The sequence below is a fragment of the Epinephelus fuscoguttatus genome, linkage group LG6 (assembly GCF_011397635.1).
Source record: "Epinephelus fuscoguttatus linkage group LG6, E.fuscoguttatus.final_Chr_v1".
Classification (NCBI taxonomy): Eukaryota; Metazoa; Chordata; class Actinopteri; order Perciformes; family Serranidae; genus Epinephelus; species Epinephelus fuscoguttatus.
Genome location: NC_064757.1, coordinates 14333486 through 14342234, shown reverse-complemented (window position 1 = coordinate 14342234; position 8749 = coordinate 14333486). Strand labels below are relative to the sequence as shown.

At 42.0% G+C, this 8749-nt stretch overlaps 1 long non-coding RNA gene across 1 annotated transcript; it reads right to left on the bottom strand.

Annotated features, from left to right (window-relative positions):
- Positions 1–554: 554 nt before the first annotated feature.
- On the bottom strand, positions 555–6447 carry LOC125890444 (uncharacterized). The gene is made up of 3 exons (XR_007449555.1): positions 6370–6447; positions 4899–4925; positions 555–611 (listed from the first exon to the last, which is right to left on the bottom strand). It is a non-coding gene; the product is annotated as an uncharacterized LOC125890444 (long non-coding RNA).
- Positions 6448–8749: the final 2302 nt, after the last annotated feature.

The window sequence follows — 8749 nt, the reverse complement described above, 5'->3', positions numbered from 1 at the left end:
AAGTTAGCGGAGTGCTAAACTGCAAATAGCCGGCTCAACAGGACAGAAGTCTCTAGTGCGCTTGCTCTAAAGGCCATGCAGTCAAATCATCTGGGAAATTTCATATGGGGTTTATGCACCACTGAGCAACTTTCATAGCAGGTAATGAACATGGCCAATGCTCCGACGCTGTATCCAGTTCTCTTCATACATCAGTGGTTGACACGGCCAAAGCGACAAGTGAGAAGTGATTGAGGCAATGTTGAACAATTTGTTTGCTTCCAATGGGCCTTCAGAGTGTGGCTGTAGTGGCACGTCAAGTTAAATCAAAACACTGGCGTACTAACATGCTCTCAACAATGCTAACATAATGATATTCAGCAAATAATATTTATCATGAGAGGAACCAGTTGAGGTGGTTCGGGCATCTGGTAAGGATGACTCCCGGACGCCTCCCTTGGGAGGTATTTCGGGCATGTCCAACCAGGAGGAGACCTCGGGGCCGCCCCAGAACACGCTGGAGGGATTACATCGCCCGGCTGGCCTGGGAACGCCTCAGGGTTCCCTCGGAAGAGCTGACGGAGGTGGCTGGGGAGAGGACTGTCTGGTCTTCTTTGCTGAGGCTGCTGCCCCTGCGACCCGGGCCCGGATAAGCGGAGGACGACAAGACGAGACGAGATTTATCATGGTTACTGTTGTAGATTAGCATGTTAGCATACAAACATTGCAGGAACAGTCAAGATATCACCAGAGTCCGCAGGATATATGCTATTATCTTATGAATGTCTAAGATATTTTACACCTTAAACTTGCTGGCCAGCTGGTGGTGCTAGATGAAAAGTCAGGGAATTACCAAAAGCGGTATTCATCCTCTGGGGACACTGCAGACTTTGTTTCTATACAATTTAAACAACAGATTGAAAATGTGTGGATGTATATACATTATACAGGCTACTGTATACAAGGTTATATGTGGAGAGTATTGGTGTATGTGTGGGTGATTTATAGTATCTTGAAATCAGTCCTTTTATTCATTTTTGTGTATTATGTATCTCAATAAAAAAGAGAATTAAACACACTCAGCCCAAACTCTCATTACAGTCTTAATACAACAAACAAATGATGGTGGAACTTGGTGAAGCATCATCGTTACACCTCTACAGCTTACCATGTTCCTGATATCTGTTTATTTTTTAATACATATTCAGTTAAATTGGTGAAATTACAATTTTTTTGTTAAATTCTTGCCATTTGTATGATGTGCATCTTGTCAGAAAACAGTAGGACGCAGCTGTGCTCTTCCAGAAACTTTCCCACCTCCAGTGTGACCGTCTGAACAAGGCTCAAATTGGCCTCCATGGGAATTAGGTGTTCAGTACAGATTTGCTAACAAGTGCACTTAATGCCATCACCTTTATCAGACTATATCCTGAACACAAACACAGAAATCCAAGTGGGTTTCCTCAGTGTGGTTTATCTTTGTTCTATCTGAACGTGCTTGGTACATGATAGATCTTTTTAGTGGAATGCTGGGCAACGCCTGGAATGTCCTGACCGTGATAGGAAACATGTGTGTTAGATGAGGAGGTTGGTTGGTGGGAGATAATGGAACATGTATGCCTGGGGGAGGGCTCCACTCAGACATCTCAGGTGCAACACATGGATCATACAAGTCAGCTACCTTTGCTCCATAAACCACCCAAACCCCCTACGCAGTGTGCACTCCTCTGTGTGAATGTTACAGGGTGTGTGAGGGGCCTCACTTATACACCTACACCTACATGCAGTACACACAGACACCAAATACACACATTCCAGCTACTCGTGAAATAACAACATTGAGTCTGAGCAATGCAGAAGAACAGGGCTCATTAATCTGAGTGTTGTTATTCTGGTCTAACCACACGAAATCCCACCTCACCCCTTGGACAGCTACTGGCCTGAGGAAGCAGATTATGAACCAGCTATTTTTCTCTTTTTTAGCCATGCCAGTGACAGAGGTCTAGGGATAGCAACTTCAGTCAGTCTGTCCACCACTTTGATCCAGACTGAAACATCTCGACAACTGTTGGATGGATGACCATACACATTTGTTCCCCAGAGGATGAATCCTGACTTTGGTGGTCCCCTGACTTTTTCCCTAGCATCACTGTGAGGAAACATTTCTTTTTAAAATGTCTTGACAAATACTGACGAGGATTATCATGAGATTTGGTGCACATATTCATACTCAGCTCAGGAATTGTAATAACTTTGGTGATCACTCAGTTTTTAATGTAGTGTTTAATTCATCCAGTACCTTAGTTTAACGGCCCAGTCTGTAGCATTTAGGGGGATATATTGGCAAAAATGAAATGTATGTTATAGTATTCTTCATTGTGTTTTTGTTATGTTAGAATGAGCTGTTATATCCACATGGGAGCAGGCCCTCGTACACTTTGCCATGTTGCATCGTCATGTTTCTATGGTAGGAAACACACTGATTTGCAATATGAAACTGCTGTATGCAGTGTTTCTACCAGTTTAAATCACTGGCTCTGTTTATTTAAGAGAGGAAGAGACATCTGCGGATCCCAGTAAAAACTCCTGAACATCTGCATTTAAGTTATCAGAGAAATAGGTAAGCACACATCAGCAGGTGCTGGGCTAGTGACCTGTTTGTGACAAGCTGAACAGTGTTGGAGAAACACTGATTTGTAACGTAAAACTGCTTCATTCAGTGTTTTTATCAATTTTAATCACCTGGTCCGTTTGTTTTGAAGAGGAAGAGACCTCTGCAGATAAATCGGCTCCTGGTAAAAACATCCTGATCAATGAATCCTAACCAGGAGTTCATGCTCATTGGAGAACTTTCATCTGGTTGCAATCTGCAGCCCTCACCACTAGATGCTACTAAACCCTACACACTTTCCCTTACACTCAAACACTTGCAAAATTACAACGCTCCTCAACAGTTGTAGATGTGTGATGTTTATGTGTATTTTATGATTGTCAAATAAATCTATCTGTTAGCATCAGTTGTACTTTGTGTTTAGTGCTATTTAGCAAATGTTAGCATTTTAACACGTTAAGCTAAGATGCTTTATAGTGGTCAACCTTATACCCAGTGGTGTGGTGGTAGTTGATGAGGTGGGTGTACTACTAAGTAGATGAGTAGGTTACGAGGAGGAAGTGAGTATACTCTCCTATATATTCCAGTAGCTTTTTGGTTGATAGGTGGATATATAGTCAGAAAAAGAGGTGGGTATATCCTGTACCTGCACATATCACCCACTACACCATTGCTTACACCTGCTTAACATCAGCATGCATCAGCATGTGAGCATTATCATTGTGAGCATATTATCGTACTGATGCTTGCATTTTGCACTTGTGTGATGAAGTGCAGTCTCACAGGGCTGCTAGGCAAGCAGGGCTGTTGTTTAATGCCTGTGCTGCATTAAGCATACATTATAGGCAATTATGACCACTATATCCTCACGTCTGCAGCTCATACTCATGTAATTACTACTGTAAATCCCTGTGTGCTTATTCAGATCAATACACATTCATTTCACTGCAGAGGCCCCTTTTGGGTTTGACCATGTCTCTGAGCATAGTATTATAGCTGATCCATAATGCACTCGATCACCCATGGCTGTCATGTGGCAGAGGCAGAGGCAGAGGCTGCATTGCTATGTGCTAGGAGCTGCTGCGGTGCCCACAACTTGCAGCCTGCGAGCACGTCGATAACGAGCAGCAGCCTCTCTGACAGAATCGTTTACTGCCTGGAGGGCTTGGAGACGAAAGAGGAGTGTGCATGCCTGCCTCTAACCTACTTAAACCTCACGCTGCACAAATGGAAGTGTTGATATGCAACATGAGATGTCCTGGTGGATTCCTGCCTGCCAGTAGACTGACCAGAATAAATGTGTGAGATTAATGCCAGAGGAAGTACTGATGGTGTAACAGTGTGTGTGATTATGTGTGTTTGCTTTATTCATTTTTATGTCAGAATATGACATTAGAGGCGTAATGATTGCAAATTATACATTCTCAGGGTGTTTAGTCGAGAAGAGTGGTCAAAATGAGGATTCAAATGGAGTCTTCTCTGTTTATACAGCAGTGTAGTGTAAAAATGTGCAGGTATGAGAAAGAAAAACACACAGGTTTCTGTGAGAGGGAATACTCTCTGGCTTGGGTGTGTGCTCCTGCTGTCAGCTGAGGAGCTATAGCATAGTTTCAGTGACTCAAGTTGGCTCCTTAATTCTATTTGCCTCTCAGGGGAACCTCCCCCAAACCTCTCACACACATTTTTAGAGAGCTTTGTTGAGCGGGTGGGGGAGGATGGGGGGTCTGTACTCCCAGCTCCCACTGAGTCTGGACAAGACACATAAATCACACAGATGCAGACACACACACAAGTACTGCTATGTCATGAGGAGATGGGGTCCAGTGTCTGGGCTGGGGGCCTTTTCTCTCTCCTTAAATGTTGGAAGGGGCTGAAAGTATAGGAAGAGGAGGAGGTGGGGAGACAGGAGAAGAAGAAGGAAGGGAGACGAGAAAAGAAGGGAAAGGGGAGGGGTGACTTATTAGTGTGCTCACTTTCTGCAATGCACACTTTTAGCTCCTCTGTATCTTTATTATTTTTGGGGCCTTTCTATGCGGTGTTTGCATGTTCTCTCCATGCATGTGTGGGTTTCCTCGTGGTGCTCGGTTTCCTCTCACAGGAATTTCAGACTGTTGGTTGGACAAAGTCAGAAGAGAAGAACACTTTGCACATCTATTTTATGAGGCAGGTGTGTCGGAGAGGGACGAGAAGTAGAAGCAGAAGTTGCAAACAAACACCTGCACACTGTCTAACTTGCAAAATACATTTATTGGGTACATTCTGGGCTAGACCTTTATCAGGCAAATGGAAAGAAATCTGAAAACCTCACCTTGGGCTTCCTGTTTTGTACAATTTTCTGCAAAGAAAAACAGTCTGCATTAATGGATTTTTGGCCACATGAAAGTAGAAAGACACAGGCCTCCACCACACTTCTTGCTTATACATTTATTGATGCAACTTTTACACATTCAGCAATATCATCTCATTTGAGTAGCTCTTGTGTGAAGAGGACAGCGCACATTTGTCAGCATCACCCAAATGTGCCGATCACAGGGACCAGGACAAAACAAACCGGACTTCAGCTCTTTATCCCCGCTGCTTTCAAGCAGCCTTTAGATGCAAAAGCAGAACGGGATAGACATTGTAGACATTGTAGGAATGCTAATTTAAACACACTGAAGGTGTTAATGCACAGTACAGCATCACACAGATGTGCCGGTCACCAACACCCTTCTACAGCGTGGACTATAATGACATGACAAGACACAACAACCAAAATTTTTTCTGGTGGTGCACTGGTGGAAGTGGCGCAGTGTACATAAATGACAAAACAGGGAACAATTAACTTTTTTTTTCTTTTTTTTTTTTTTGAGTGGTAAAGCGTTACGTGTCATTGTAGATGTAATAATATTACCCTAAATCCTGGTAATGTGTTATATTACTTCATCACTGCTAAAAAGTAATTACTGTAACCGTTAACTTTTTTAGCGCCTCCAACAGTGGTTATAAATGTGCAAACAAAACAGGAAGCTGATTGGTCTAGTGGTTTACCAGATTAGCTGCAAACAGACAGATAAACACACTCACAAATATACGAACACACTTGACCAAATGCATGATTTTTTAAAAATGGCAAAAAACACTATTTTTTTGCATTTGTCAAACACATTTTTAGGTTGCATCCTAAAAGGCCTTTCATTGAAATATGAACGAATTCTCATATTGTCCTCATGAAACTTCTAATGCAAAGACTAACTAAGCTCTACACTGCAATAGAAGAGCAATTTTGTTTTGCTTTTTAATCGCATGCCCTTTAAATGGATCATCAGCTGGTGAGGATGCTGACTTTTTGCCTGAGACATACAGCTTTAGCTTCAGTGTTTTAGCATAAGATCATTTATGTTGCCATCAAATACATAAGGACTCTTTACAGGAATCCTGTTTTAAATCAAGTCAAAAACATTAAATTTCAAGATGGGGTCAGAGAACACTTGCATAACTTAGCTAGCTAGCTCTGTCTGCAACAATATGTTAGCAACATTTGTCATTTCAGCCAACAAATAGACAGTTGCTGATTAGAAATTAGAAGTCTGCTTGTTGTCTTCCTCTATCTAGAACCCTACACATGTCAGTATCTCCTTGTGTTGGGTTTTCCTCTCCCCCCTTATAAAGCTTCACCTGGGTGTGGCATAAAGTTCATTATCAACAATAATTGAAATACAACATAGTTACCATCTTCCTCCAAAAATCTCTGATAACAGAACATTTCCACGAACGTTTTATAAATAGTTTTGATGTACCTGTGTGTCCAGGCAGCCTCGCTCAGACTGTCTCTGCTCACTGTTGCTGGAGGCTGCTGGCCTCAGCCTCAGACCCAGACACCAGCTGGGGACCAGGCCTGGGCTCAGAGGAGAGCTGCTCCCTGGCCAGAGTGTTGGAGAGGGAGGCCCAAGCCGACAGAGCCACCAGCCAATAGAGCTACTCCTCCAAAACCACTGAGTGGAAAGACTGGAGGGAGAAGTGGAGCCACTGTGGGGGAGGTGAAGTGAGGAGGATTTTAAGGAGGAGTGAAACATGTTTTGTTTCAGCTGCAGTAGTCAGTCTCATACCTGGATGTGTACAAATCCTGTGCGGAAACATCAGTGAATTATCATGTGACTTTCATATGTGAAATGTTTATACCATTCCTAAATTAAATTCCTTTAAAAATGTTCTGTTTTTTGCTTATTTATTTATTCTAAGTTTTAAATGAGGCATTTCTTGTGATTGAGCTGCTATGCTGTTTTTAAAAATGCTCTTTGTATAAACAGCCTGTCTGTGTGTCTGACCTGGTTTCTGCTGCTATTGTATTATTGTGTATCCAGCAATAGTGAGCTCATGTCATCTGTTTCCCTTACATGACTAATCAGGGCCTGTGGGAAGACGCAAGATGTTGGTTAGTTATTCAGTTGGTTACTTTACTGACTTAAATATCACAATATAAACAAACACAATAACTTCACATGATCAAATAAAACATAAGGTTCAAGCACTGACAAGAACAGTTCCACTCCTTTTCAACTGTAAATGCAGTGCGAATGCTGACAGCTAAAATGCATTAAACACATTACTGGGAACGCGGAAATGTTAAATGAATTGCTAGAAAAATCTCAAAGCCAAAATGCACTGCACTGCAGAGGTCAGGAATCAAACCACAAAGTGTTTGGACATGTGCTCTATGCTCTAACCACTGCACAGTACAGCAGGCTTCAAATGAATAACAGTTAAAAAGGATAGAGAGGTCCTAACTGTTAAAACGATTATAAGAGTAATAGAAACTGCTGCAGGTGTAATGAATCATCCAATCAACTAGCTGAGGGTTTGAAAGTATAACGTTTTTTCCAGATGAGTCAGGAACAATCAACTCTGCAGTCACGTGCCATGCACTGTAATCACTGCACAACTTAACACACTGGCAGTAAGTATGAGTAGTGAAGGCTGTAGCTGTAGTAGTAATGGAGCCTACTAAGAGGCACATTTTTTCTTATATGTATGAGACTACCAGTCTTATAGGTTTTATGGACAACTGCTTCTGCTACCGATTGTTTGAAGAGAGAAAGATCCCAATTGAAAAAGAACAATGAGAAACAGCTACAGGTGCAGACAGTCAAATAACAATCCCTCTTTGGCACCGTCAAAGATGCTACAGAATGGTGTTTTTTGACTGATAGATTTCTGTGTTGTTAAGCCTGTCTTTTAAATACCAAAATGTGGTCATAAAAAAATTACTTTGTTTGGAAAAAATGTTTTTTGGTTATCTACACTGAAGTGAACATACATGCATACATCCTTCCAAATAAAGCCTAATAAGGAGGAGTTTGAATCTGTGTTTGAGTAAGCAGCATAGAAGATGGAAACTAAGAGCACAATAGGCACGCAGCCAGTGAAAGGCACATACACAGCCAATATTGTTCTTTGAATGTCATCTTAATGAGATTTATAGCTTACCTCCTCTAAGTTACAACTGTCAAGGGCACCTCTTCTTTCCCCACCTGAACTCTTCTGGACAGCTGCACAACAAGGATAATGTATTGGTATTATATACACATTTTATACTCCCATACAAGACCACAATATGAACATTAACATGTTTGAAATCTTTCTGAAATTAATTTACTGACTCTCCATCCACTGTAAGCAGTCCCTCCGTCTCTCTGACAGCGATTAAGGGGCTTAGCTTTGACCACCAGATATATAAAGAATTTTTTATCCTTTGCAACTTTGATCATTAATGGTGGGGACTGTCCTCAAAGATTATAGCTGCTATCACATACGGCTCAGTCATGTTGGCTAAGCCCAGACATCCCCAGTTATCTCCTTTTATCTCTCTTCAAAAATCAACAGGAATTAAATTGTTAGGAAATCATCAACCTTGCAGAGTGGTGCACAGAGAACAACCTGCTGCTCACTGTCAGCAAAGCCAAGGATGTTTTGATGGTCATTGTTTTGGTGGGAGAATTGGTTGGTTGTGTGTGCTCAGTTGGGTAAGTGAAAGCGAAAGTGGGTAAAGCGACATGCTCCAGTTCAGGTCTGTGTGTGTCTGGGATTGGCCGCATTGTAGGTGCTTTCCAGTCCCACTGGTTTTTGTTATTAAAAACTTCTGCTGGTCCCTGTCTGAAGACTAGGGTTGAGTTCAGAGAG